Source organism: Ascaphus truei, chromosome 8 (assembly GCF_040206685.1).
Source record: "Ascaphus truei isolate aAscTru1 chromosome 8, aAscTru1.hap1, whole genome shotgun sequence".
NCBI lineage: Eukaryota > Metazoa > Chordata > Amphibia > Anura > Ascaphidae > Ascaphus > Ascaphus truei.
In genome coordinates, this window is record NC_134490.1 from 34,055,932 (window position 1) to 34,070,115 (window position 14,184).

At 44.2% G+C, this 14,184-nt stretch overlaps 1 protein-coding gene across 1 annotated transcript in view; it reads right to left on the reverse strand.

The window, feature by feature from the left end:
- The window catches only part of TBXA2R (thromboxane A2 receptor), a 48,980-nt gene extending 35,150 nt beyond the window's left edge, over nucleotides 1-13,830 (reverse strand). The window contains exon 1 of the mRNA XM_075611296.1: nucleotides 13,672-13,830. The gene's annotated coding sequence lies outside the window, so the exon portion shown is untranslated. The remainder of the gene's footprint in view (nucleotides 1-13,671) is intronic.
- Nucleotides 13,831-14,184: the final 354 nt, after the last annotated feature.

Genomic DNA, 14,184 nt, shown 5'->3' on the forward strand with positions numbered 1-14,184 from the left:
AACATAACTAATATGACAGACCTAGTACGGATTTGCTCTATATGTTAGGGTGGCGTTTATCTTCTGAGGAGAAGCACGGAGGGCTGAAAGGATATTGATAGTTATATCTTCTTCATCAGCACGTTTGCTTTCAGGAGAGAGATTCACCAGAATATTTCCTTACAGAAGAGGAAAATCACGTTCCAAAAAACTCTACGCGAAACGTACGTCGGGAAGTCTCTGGCTCGACTGTGCAGACTGCTACTGGACTATTAGTACCACTATATTAGTACCGCTATTAACCCATTTGATCTTTTTACTGTATCCTTAGAATCTATGTTTTTGGTGCCTGAGGCACAGGGAGATAAAGTGACTTGCCCAAGGTCACAAGGAGCTGACACCGGGAATAGAACCTGCTTCCCCTGCTTCAAACTCAGTTTCATTGTTTTCACAGTGTCTTTTCTCACTGAGCCGCTCCTCTACTATTTTTTATCTTAGCGCAAAGAAACATACATTTTTAGTACATACAATTAACATCCCAGTGCAGTCTATTTCTGTACACCCTAATAAAAATAAAGTATATTTTGATGGTGCAGATTTTGCGCCAAGATAGCCGTTTGCAACGCTTAGTACAGGTGCAGTAAGACCCTATCGCCATCTCCACGGACAAACAAGCTGGGTAGAGTGTCTGACGCAATCACGCTGTGGGGGGCTGGAGGGGTTCACGCTTCTGAATGGGACCCCCCGAAGAGTTCATCCTTTAGTGCCACAACCACCATTGCCGCTTGATCACGAGCGGCCGAAACAGTGAAGATGTACATAGACCTAACTGTGTCTATTCCCAGCAGACTTCGATTTTCCTTACCATTTTGATCTCCACCAAACCTGCTGGGAGGTTATTCAATGAATGCACCATCCTGAGGAAGTACCTCCTCATGTACCTCCTAAACCTCTCTCCCTGTCGCTTCCTAAATCAGATGGTGTTAACAGCAAATTGTGCAACAACACAATATTGTGCCGAGTTTTCTGCTTAATTGTTGTTTCTGGATCATTTTCAAGTATTTAAGACGTGCTCGTCCCACACAGAAGAAACAAAAGCATTGAAAACCACCACAAATACAACACATCTGTGCGAGTATACACTTTACATTCCACAAGGGGAAAAGCGTCATAGGTTTTCAGCGTGACATGCACAAGCAGCCTCACCTAAATGTACATCTAAAATATAAACAAAAGTCAATAGTCACAAGAATAAGCACCAAACAACATTTCGGTTCTTGGAAGAATGTGAGGACAGCTTTGTGTTCGCTTAACTCCTGCAATGCCCGACGAGATAATTCATTCCATGTCCAGAAGTTGATGCAACAATGAATGATTATTCTGCTGCAACAGAAACACAGTTTTCGCTCCGGGTTGTGGTTTCAGCTAATGTTTTACTCAATGTTTATGAATTTGCGTGAGTAAAATAAATTACAGGCTGAATCGCTAGGAAAATAAAAGTATTTATATCCCCCTCTCTTGAACATTTTGGGGGATAGTTACTCAGAGGGTGTCTATCGTTAGAACTTACATCCCGAGGCATGCTTTGTACTACAGTATATAGGAAAATGCACGGCGCTTGTATCACATTTACAAATAGACTAGTGAAATAGACAGTCTTATGTTACTTGTTTTTACATATAATAATGATTAATGCAAGTCAGATTAAGTTCGCTGTGTTGTGAATGTTAGTAAATCAAAATGAACATGTATAGATGTGTGTTTGTATATATATATACATATATTGTGACAGAAACCAAGGAATTGTAATAAAGTCGATATATAGGACTCCCAGGCTTCTATCCTGTTTAGGTTGGAAAGTGCAGCCACAGAATGGATGTCCTCCATCCCACAGTTTCGAAGGTGCTGGAACGTAAGGATGAGGGATCCAGACCAGAGTTTGTCTGCGGTCTGATTTCTGTCACCTGTCCTGCTAATTAGAAAACCGGTATTTAAATCTGTAAACAAAATCTGTATTTAAATCTGGTTTCCTGGTTCCTCTTCCCTCGCCAAAAAGCTTGGAGGCAGGAAGGCTGCCAGCAAGCAGAGAGGGGAAAACCTTTCCCCCAAAAGAGTAAACCATTTATGTACTCCTTTTGATTCTGAAGTTGCTACCTTGTTTTGTTGGAAGCGGGCAAGCCGCCCAACCCTAGTTAGGGTGATCCTGTGTTTAGTTATTGCTCATATGAGCAGGGTTTTGTATATGTATTTGTTTTCAAGGTGTTGCAGTCCCAGTGCCTGGGTCTGAATAAACCAGGCAGTAGCCTGCTTAAAAGAACATTGCAGTCCATCTCATTGATTTTCTACCCTAAAAGACCGTGTTCTAGTGAGCCCGGACAAATGGCGGAGCCCCCTGAGGAAGCCGTTTGTCACATATGGTGGAGAATGCGGGTAAAACACTAAAATTTCTGCGGGCAAAAGAACTTTAAAGAAAATAAGTAAATAAATATTTTATTTTTGATAAAACAAGATGGACGACATGGTGAGTGCGTTGGTACGCAATGTTTCCGCCCAACAAGAAATGAATGCAACCCATTGACAGCTGATGTTGACCCAGCAAAACACTAATGCAAACCATCACCAGTTGCTAATGGCCCAGCAAGAGGCTAATACACTCCAGTCTGAGACAAATCGCCTGCTGAGAGAGGAGCAACAACGTTTTTCCCAGGTTCACAAGATGGGGCCCTCAGATGATGGTGAAATCTTCTCACTTTTGAACGCACGACACAGAGAGAGGGTTGGCCAGAAGCCGTGTGGGCCAGTCTAATCACACCGTTCTTAAGTGGTGAACCCCAGAAGTCTTACTTTGATCTAGAGCTAGCCGAAGCTAACGTCTATGCAAAGTTAAAGTTCGAGATCCTCGCCCGCCTTGGTGTAACAATGGCTGTTCGTGCCCAGAGGTTCCACACATGGTCCTTCACGTTGAATAAAGCCAGTCGGTCCCAGATGACCTCATCCACCTCGCAGGTAAGTGGCTGCAACCTGAGGCCAACTCACAAAGCCACCTCGTGGAACAGTTGGTCGTGGACCGGTTCCTGAGGAAACTACCCTCTGCCTTACGCTATTGGGTCAGCCAGAGTGATCCCCAAACTGCAGACGAGCTGGTGGCCCTCGTAGAGAGGTACATTGCGGTAGAGGAGCACCGGCAACCCATAGGCCGGGAGCATCCCCACAACCCAAGGACACAGGACTCTACCAGAGATGGTAAAAGGGTATCAGGGTTAAGGGGGGCTGAAGATCGGAGACCGCCTTCACACAGCAGCAGCAACACTAGCTCGCATACTAAGTGCAACAGCCAACATGGAGAGCCACGAAAGGACTCTAAATGGGACACAGACTATATACCCAAATGTGTCAATTGTTATGAGAGGGGGCACAAGGCAACCGTGTGAGGGAACACATGGGAAAAGCCCAAGAAGCACAGAGGAATACTTATAATAAGGGTGCTAGGGTCAGGATTTTTCATCCAGGGGATAGGGTGCTAGTTTTGGTTCCCACTGTAGAGAGTAAATTCCTCGCCAAGTGGCATAGTCCATATGAGGCCATGGAAAGAGTGGGGGAAGTAAATTACAAGGTGAGACAGCCAGGTAGGAGGAAACCTGAACAAATTTACCATGTAAACCTACTTAAGCCCTGGAAAGATAGAGAGGTCTTATTAACCCTAAAAACTACAGGTCTATCAGAGAGTCGGGAATCTGACTCAGAGGTTAGCGTAGCTGAAACCCTGTCCATTCATCAGTAATGAGAGGTCCAGAACCTAGTGAAAAGAAACAAAGAAGTTTTCTCTACAAATTGAACATGACCTAGTCTCTGAACCAGGGGTCCGAGTCAACCTTAAACCTTACCGAATCCCTGAGGCCAAAAGAGAGGCTATAGAGGTAGAGGTTACAAAAAATGTTAAAACTTGGTGTAATTGAGGAATTCCAAAGTAGGTGGAACAGCCCTATAGTTTTAGTCCCAAAACCCGATGGTACAACAAGGTTTTGCAATGACTACCGCAAACTAAATGCCGTGTCAAAATGTGATACTTATCCTATGCCTAGGGTTGACGAACTGGTAGAGAGACTGGACTACTCTCACGACCCTATATCTCATGACCCTAGACATAATAAAAGCTGGCAGGTTCCCCTCACAGAAAGGGCAAAAGAAAAGACAGCCTTCTCAACCCCAGACGGCCTCTTTCAGTACAGGATGCTGCTGCCTTTTGGCCTAAATGGGGCTCTTGCCATATTCCAAAGAATGATGGATAACATTTTGAAACCACATGCTCGGTACGCTGCCGCCTACCTGGATGATGTGGTAATTCATAGTGAAGATTGGCAATCCCACCTTCCAAAGGTCCAAACTGTGCTAGATTCAGTTCGGTCTGCCGGATTAACCGCTAACCCCGCTAAATGCACTATTGGTCTGGAGGAGGCTAAGTGTCTAGGATATTCCATTGGCAGAGGTTTACTTGAACCCCAAACAGTCAAAGTAGAGGCGATACATGAATTGGCCGAGGCCAGTTACAAAGAAACAAGGGAGGACCTTTTGGGGATTAATTGGCTATTATAGAAGGTTCATTCCCAATTTTGCAACTAAGGCAAGCCAACTAACCAACCTCACAAGTGCAAGAGGGCCTCTAATAGTAAAGTGGTCCCCTGAAACTGAACAGGCTTTTAGAAGCCTGAAAGAAGCTCTCTGTGTCCAACCAGTGTTGGTCACACCTGACTTCTCTACAGAGTTCTTTGTCCAAACTGATGCATCTGAGGTAGGGCTGGGGGCTATGCTCTCCCAGGAAGTCCAGGGTGAGGAGCATCCCATCCTTTATTTAAGTAGGAAATAAATCCCTAGGAGAAAAATGACTCCATAGTCAAGAGAGTGTATCGCAATAAAATGGACTGTGGAGTCCCTCAAATACTATCTATTTGGGAGAAAAGTCTGGTTGGTCACAGATAACGCACCTCTCACCTAGATGTGTCAAAACTGAGAGAAAAATACTAGGGTGACCAGGTGGCTCCTAAGCCTACAACCCTTTAATTTTTCTGTGGAGCACAGGTTAGGGCTGAAACACGGCAATGCTGATGGGTTGTCAAGGATGCACTCCCTAATATCCATGGTCGCTCACCGTTCTAGGTCTGAGCTGGGAGGGAGGATATGTGACAGAAACTAAGGAATTGTAACATTTGATATATAGAGTTTCAAAGACAAAAGAAACAGCGCAAAAAACCTCATAGTGTAGTATATAAAATTATATTGTGGTAAAACAGGTGAGTATTGCACGTACATCAATTCAATAGTTACTAGCCGTACATGTTTTGGACATGTTACCAGTCAGCAACAGATGGTGGGTATGGGTCACCGGATAACTCCCCTTCTCCTCTCACGTCTCGCTTGTGGTGTCGCTCAGGACGCCGTGATGCAGGGCAGCAGCCCCTCAGCATGAATACAGCAGTCCGATGGAGTACAGCTGTCTCCCGACGTGTTGACTGTGGCAGTTTGCGGTAGAAGCAGGCTCTCAGTCACTGGCTTCAGGCGTGTATCTGCACGTGTGGCGTCTGCTTGCAGCGCGCCTCGGATGACGTCATCAAGCGGCGCCGATCACTCTGCAGTCTCAGCCGGCCACAGAGGCGTAGATAGCATAGATTGCAGTAACGGAGATGGGGCCAAGTGACAAAAATAGGGTTATATCACACTGCAGGTAGTGTCAGAATGCGCCTTTTTGACACTACCTACAGTGTGATATTACCCTATTTTTGTCACTTGGCCCCATCTCCGTTACTGCAATCTATGCTATCTACGCCTCTGTGGCCGGCTGAGACTGCAGAGTGATCGGCGCCGCTTGATGACGTCATCCGAGGCGCGCTGCAAGCAGACGCCACACGTGCAGATACACGCCTGAAGCCAGTGACTGAGAGCCTGCTTCTACCGCAAACTGCCACAGTCAACACATCGGGAGACAGCTGTACTCCATCGGACTGCTGTATTCATGCTGAGGGGCTGCTGCCCTGCATCACGGCGTCCTGAGCGACACCACAAGCGAGACGTGAGAGGAGAAGGGGAGTTATCCGGTGACCCATACCCACCATCTGTTGCTGACTGGCAACATGTCCAAAACATGTACTGCTAGTAACTATTGAATTGATGTACGTGCAATACTCACCTGTTTTACCACAATATAATTTTATATACTACACTATGAGGTTTTTTGCGCTGTTTCTTTTGTCTTTGTATCTTTAGCTCTGGTCTGTGGAGCCATTCCTCGAATATAGCAGCATATCCTCACCAATTAAGTAACAGGTTTATATTATATCAATATCACTTTATTATCACTTTATAACACTAATCACGATTATTAGAGTGCAGTTCGCCCTTTGTTTCTATCGATATATAGAGTTTGCAGGATACTGGACAGCTTCTATCCTATTTAGGCTGGAAAGTGCAACCACATAATGGATGTGCTTCATCTCACAGTTTCGTAGGTGCTGGAACTGAAGGATGAGGGATCCAGACCAGAGTTTGTCTGCTGCCGGATTTCTGTCACCTGCCCTGATAATTAGAAAGCAGGTATTTAAAGCTGGTTTCCTGGTTCCTCTCCCCTCTCCAAAAAAGCTTGGAGACAGGAAGGCTGCCAGCAGGCAGAGAGGGGAAAAGCTTTCCCCCAAAAAGTAATGCACAGAATGGATACCTATAAATGGTATCCTATCACTTAGGTTGGTTAGCCGCATTACAGCAGATAAATAGTGCAGCCTTTGCAATGCATACTGTATGGCAAGTTAATTTGCAAGTTAATTTGCATCACTAAATTGATCATTAGTGCCTGTGCACACCTGATATGGTAGCCAGAGAATGAAGGCTGCTAAGTAAAGCAGGCAGCCTCCAAGTTAACGTGTTCCTGCTACGTGAGGCTACACCGTGTTACTGTGCACTATCCCCCTCATTGAGGTGACACGTTTGCGCTATCAGCAACATGTCTCCAGCACTTTACTAACTAGGGTGTTTATTGTCACATTGACCCTCCTACTTGATGGCACCATTATGCATATACATATGCGGAGTATATAGGTATTTACCTAACAGCCATTTCAGGCATTTCACTCTCTGCTTCACATCAGCATTCATGGTGCAGGTAGTCAATGCCCAGCCTGGTGCCTCACCATGATGTATTATACTCTGAGTAGGGGGCTCACGTTCCTATTAAGGCATTATTATTATTTCGCTTGACTCATTAGCACCTATTTTGAGCCCTTTGAGATTTGTCAGCTCCCCGGTTACCATGTCCCACGTTATTACTTTATAAGTACTGTTACTACCCACAATACAGTGATACATGTGTAGCCCTGTTTCCCCTTTAACAAGACGGCTACTGGTGCTGCCCTTAAACCTGTTGGCACACAGAAGTCTAAGCCTCCGCCATGGGGAGCCTGGGGGAAATAAATACCCCCCTCCTAATACATACAGTGCAGTAATGGGCAAAATCACTATTATCCAGGTATGGATAATAGTGCATTTTCCCGTTAAAAATAAAACATTAAGGGGCAGAAGTAAAATAAATAAAACTTGCAGTCACCCCTGCCAGGATGCCACGATGAAGGCCGTCCTCATCACCGTCCATGTCCTCTGTTGCCACAAACAATGCAGTACCATCAAAACACAATCTAATGTCCCCTAACCCCTCAATCACATTAGCGGTTAGTAACCACTATAGTAATTAAGGGGTTAACCCACCCTCTCCCACTACCCACCAAGGAGGCCTAACCACCCTCCCCAGACAACTACCCCCAACCTCCACCCATTCATTGGTACAGTGGGTACATCATGCCCATATAATATGGGCCTGATTTACCACTATAGCAAGAAATGGTGAAGGATTAAAAAAACAGGCCCAAATAAAACCACATTACATTGCAAATGAAAGGAGCAGGCCCCCCATTGCGCACCTACCACCAAAAAACAAACACACATTTTTAGCGCGCAACTTTTACTTAACAGTTTTCTTGTTATTGTTAATATGGAAAAAAAACATTACAATGCAATCTGTTTATTTTAATATTTTCAACAAAAGACACCCAATGCTACATCCAATGTAACAAAAGACTTGGGGGGATTCAGTATGGGCGTGGAGGGGGTTAAATATGGGCGTGGATGGGGCTTAAATATGGGCCCTGGAGGCGGTTAAATATGGGCCCTAGGGGGGGTAAATATGGGCCGGGGGTGTAAAATATGGGCCGGGGGGGGGGTTAAATATGGGCCTGAGGGGTTAAATATGGGCCTGGGTGGGTTAAATATGGGCATGGGGGGTTAGGTAATGGTTTGGGGGGGTTAAATATGGGCCTGGGGGGTTAAATATGGGCATGGGGGGGTTACATATGGGCCTGGGTGCTGTATATATATATATATATATATATATATATATGAATAGACGATACCGTTTTGTGGCAAACGAAATGCTTTTATTCTTGCGAGCTTTCAAGATACACTGATCTCTTCTTCCAGCGATGTTACAATGAATGAAGCTAAAAAAGGGGTATAAACTTAAAACAGTGCATACTGGAATGTGATCTGTGATGGAAGACAATCCCTCCCCCGTGCAGTTTTATGGCTAGCGGGGGTTAAATGTCCCTGAATGTCAGTGATGTGAGAGTATGTCTTGTGACCGGCAGCAGGGCCTGGCCAGGGGTTGGGAGGAATTTGCAGCGCCGGCCGGGCCCCACCCAGCCAGCGGGCCCGGGACACCAGCCCCAGCAGACCCCCCCTGTTGGCGGCCCTGTCACAGCTTAGTGAATCACACTGACTGGAAAAAAACTGCACGTTTACCTGTTCGGACGCATTTTCTTACATTTTTTGTTTTGCCGGAAAAAATGCCTTTTACGGCCAATAAAGCGCTGTTATCACTGCTTAATGAATCGCGCAGCAGGCAGTATCGGTCTTAATAGCCATTTATCGTACTTAAAAGTAGTTATCACTGCTTAGTGAATCACCCCCAATGAGTAACTATTTGTGGTACAACAGTAACTACTGTATATGTAGTAAGTGAGTTGGATACAATTATTTTCTAGATCTCAGCCTGATCCTTTCTAAACAGACCTACTGTGAGATTGGAATATAAACAGAGGCCAACCTCTCTATTGCAACAGTTTGCCTACTAAGTAAAAAAAAAAAGATCCTCACTGTCACACTCTCAGTTTCTGCCACCACCAGATTTTTATTGTTTTGTGCCTTGTTGTGTGTTGCGCTTTCATTAATTTTTACAATATTGGTTTAATATGAATTATTACACTTTGTTTTTAACTCAAAACATCATTTCATATTCACGAATTAGTAGCAGGGCAGTGAGTGCAATTTGAGTAGTGATCTTGTTCTTCTGTGTTTATCTGTTTTCAAGGATTGTCCCCAATTTTTCCCTTTCTTAAATAGCCCCCTTCATCGCTCAGATCACCCAGTCACTGTAATAATAACAATCAGTATTGACCACTGGTTGGTCCTGCTGTACACTGTTTTAAGTCATTAATACATCACCGGCCCCCAATGAGTTTATCACTTTAAAACCCCGGGCAGAAGTCAGACATTTCATTAGGGGATTATTTGAGCTATATATTACCTCTGTTTCTTTTATGGTTTGAGAACGTGCTAATGCAGCCCAAAACATTACTCCTTGTTGTGACTTTGCTACACTATATGTGAGTCTTCTATTATAGCATTTACGTGTTGGAAACATTGTTCTACTCTCCTACAGCCCCGAGTATTAGAAGTTACAAGAGAGTGAGGTGTTACCGTGTCAGATCTTGTGTTACCCCTGAGGTGCTCATCCCGCAGATTAGTCATTCCTATTTCGAAGGTATAAAGTCACATATTAGACTAACTTTGTTTTCCTATTTCTCTTAGTGGATGGAGTTTGTCACCTTTTTTTTTTAAATTCACCCACATGTATTTGTGTAAATCCAATCCCTGGCCTTACATTTGCTAACGCCCAAGGCCTTCCCAATGCCGTTTACAATTTTTTAATATTGCTTCTGCCTTCTACTTCTGTTGTCGGAAGGATGTTCCATGCATCCACAACCCTTTTAGTGCAGAGGTTTGTGTTTGTTTTTTGAGGCTAGGAATCTGAGTCATTGACATACAAAAAAAAACCAAAACCGTTTATTCTGTCACTGTTTTCAGTCTATCGGCTGGGAATGTGAAGAATGTTCCCAAAACCCCAAACCCAGTGCAGGACAAGCCTGGGAAAAGACCAGCATTGTCAGTAACAGTTGACAACCCATCTATTGCTCGGAATACAAATGTAAAAATGGATTGTGGTTACTATTAAAATAGTATTTATTTTGGGTGGGATGGAAAGTGTCACGCTACATGACAGCTAAACAGAGCAAGGAGATGGGACATCTTATGTCAAAGCATAGTGCCTTGGAAAGGGGTGCGTCCAGCGTAGTCGTGCCTTTTAGTGTTTATGGTGTATCTCCAGTGCTGGTTTAACCACTAGGCAAACTAGACGGTCGCCTAGAGTGAAGACATTTGGGGTGGAGGGGGGCGACAAAAAGCTGGGGCTTCCATGTAGCAGTAGGGCGGACGACAGGAGGGACATCTGGGACTACTGTACCGGGCCCATTGAGTGAGCAACCTGCCAGCGGCCCTAACATGAGCCAGATCAGCAGAGATGCCTCACAAGGGGGCCTGCTGGAGGCCAGTGGTACTGACAGACACCATTGCAGACACCCTCTGACAGGCATCTCTGTGTGCCCCCTCCATCCTCCAAGGCTGCACTTGGGGCCTCCTTATTTAAAGAGCAGTACATGCTTAGGGGCAAGATACTAACATTGTAGGAGTTAGTACGTGCTCAGGGGCAAGATACTAACATTGTAGGAGTTAGTACATGCTCAGGGGGCAAGATACTAACATTGTAGGAGTTAGTACATGCTCAGGGGGCAAGATACTAACATTGTAGGAGTTAGTACATGCTCAGGGGGCAAGATACTAACATTGTAGGAGTTAGTACATACTCAGGGGGCAAGATACTAACATTGTAGGAATTAAACTAGGGGTGGCCAACTCCAGTCCTCAATGGCTACCTACCTACCTATGTAATCATTGAGTGCAACAACAGTGATTTCTTTCTGGCCAGAATCTCTCTACTGACGTTTTCTGTACCTACATGCAATTATTTCCCTATGCACCGCGATCATGTCAGTACTATTATGTGAATGGTGAGTGATAGGCAACAGCCTGTTTATATCCTCAACAGCTACCTTCAGGATATCCCTTCTTCAGCACAGGTGCAGTCAAAGACTGAGCCACTGATTGAACCACCTGTGCTGAAGCAGGGGTAGCAAACGTGTTAACTGGCAGTATAACATTTGTCACGTACGGCACCCAGCTAGCACACGACCTGCATACGGGAAATGGTTAATACTCACGCCCGCAAGCGCTCCCACTTTTCACCTCCGCAAAGGTCCGTCAAATGGACAATATCTTCTCTACAGGACAAGGATTAATATACAGCTCACAAGCTGCTCCACTCTTCACCCCTGCAAAGGTCCCTCAAATGAGTTGTATCTCTCCTCAATCCGTCCCATTATACCACCGTCACGAACAGGACACAAGTGAGCACGTAACTTAGATATGCAACCAGGGTTAATACACACGGCTGATACTCTAGCCACCCCACCTTTCGGCTCCGCAAGGAACCTGTGAGTTAATATTAACCCCATCTCAATTGCAAATCATAACTATACACTGCCACCACTTTAGAAAAATTGATATCCTCTACAATTCAATATACCGTTTTTTTCACCAATGCAACTACAACACACATCACTGCGAAATGCTCAAATAACTAGATTAGCCATCACTTGAGTCTAGGCTCAAAGTTCATCTCTCCTGTCTTGCCTTCAAATACTTTCTGGGCAAGTTACCCGTCTATCTGAACAAGCTCCTCACCCCTTCCACATGCAGCACTTATCCTCTGAGATCTGACTCCAAAAGACTGTTCATGGTCCCAAGGTTCAGTAAAGTATCCGGCCGCTCCTCCTTCTCTTACCGTGCACCCAAAAACTGGAACAATCTTCCGGAGGCTCTCAAAGCCACCACAAGTATATGTTCTTTCAAAACTAAAGCGGCCTCACATTTTAATCTGGTCTGCAACTGTTACATACGCCTATAATATATATTATCTCTAACTGTGCATGCAATGTCTTTTATATAGTGTATACCCTGCTCACTTAATGTAACCATGTATTTGTAACCATGTATTATTTGTCATCATAACTCTGTACCCAGGACATACTTGAAAACGAGAGGTAACTCAATGTATTACTTCCTGGTAATTTTTTTTATAAATAAATAAATAACGGATGGGAGACAGATCAGCAAAACAGCTTTCTGATCCTAATAAGGATAATTTGGAGACTACAGAAATCCTACAGAATGACCCTATGCTATAATCATACAGTGCATACATGTATATAATACATTAACTGCGCATTGCCAGAGTGGACTGCCAATCATTACTCTCATTACCTTCTGCAAGGAAGGGTTGATACGAATTTCATCATGCTGTATATTGTACAGCTCACAGGGGATCACATTTTCTCCCTTTTTTTTTACATATGCCATTAGTGGGTTTTAGAAATAGCAACGGGTCATGCATAATTGTTACTTTAATTACCACCGCTGAAAAGGCAATGCGAATCATTATACTATATTACGAAAAGGCATATAATCGTGGCATTCATTAGCACCAAAACAGGAAATCATTACAACCACAGGCATTTCTTTTGCGGTGTGTAGGAGTTTCCAGCTATCGGTTAAATGGCCTCTTTTCCCGTATACAGTTGCTGCCTTCATATCCTATCACTGTAAAAGACTAGTGCATTAACTATCATTAAAGGAAGTGCTTTGCGACCCATTAACCGTTTAGCTGCCAGATGGGCTAGCAATTGCTGGCCCCTGGGTTCAAATGATGTGTGGTACTGTATGCCCCGCACATCAAAGTATTTTTCTTTATATGTGCCATAGCTTTTCTTGCTAAGGCAAGGGTGGCCAACTCCAAGCCAGGTATTAGGGATTTCCCTGCTTCAGCATAGGTAGCTCAGTCATTTCTGATTGAGCCACCTGTGCTGAAGCAGGGGAATCCCAAATACCTGGCTTGTTGGTGGCCATTGAGGATTGGAGTTGACCACCCCTGAGCTATGGTTTCTTAAACATAAAAGGTCACACAAAAGCACTGGAACAAGCGAAACAAGACTGCAAGGAATAGTGCGAGAAAGGTAGGAAATGATAAAACAATGCACAGTCTTAAATGTCATCGTGTTTAAAGCGTGTCATGTTCTCTGATTTCCGTGCTGATACATTATAGCATCATTCTTCCGCTTTCCATGTTTGATCAAAACTGACAATAGTTTGGGAAATAGAGCAGAAATAGATAGCTATTAGTGAGGGTATTTGTTATTTCGTGGTAAATCGCTAGATACGTACTGATGTTTGTATAGTCCTCTCAATAAACGTCATTTGTTTTTGTGTCAAAGGTAGTACCCCAGGCATATATTTTACCTGCAAAACGATGACATTATTATTTTAGCTGCTTTGCCCGTCTCCTTTTCGAAGCCTGCCTCCTACATTGTTCTCTTGCAAATCTTTGCTTACAAAAATCAAAAAGCGACATAAAGGATGTTAACTCACCTGCATTTTCTGTTTAAATCCTAAAGCTGGTCAAGCTCTGTCAGAACGAGTCAGTGGCAGCATGATGAGAGCATCCTTACTCTGTGCGAAGCCTTAACTATCTGAAACAGCTGGCTGAAATGTGTGTGTGACTGTGCGTGTGCTCAAAGGAAGGAATGACAGCTTTTTATGTCTGCTCCCTACTGCTTCCCTGATAGGCTCAGAGAGCAGCCACGGAAGTATGATTGCAAAACTGCCATCTGATACATGACTGAAACTTCTGCAGTATCCCAAGGGACCCTTGCTTGTAGGGGCAGTGCTGCCTACACGTTAAAGGCAAAAAGCTTTTCTCATGCTCCTCACTGACACTGAGTCAGTACTAACGCTTTGTAATCAACGTTACATAGTAACATAGTAGATGAGGTTGAAAAAAGACATTCTGTATGTCCATCGAGTTCAACTTATGTTAAATGTAGATGACAGATACTTTATCCTATATTTGTATTTACAGCATTTTGATCCAGAGGAAGGCAA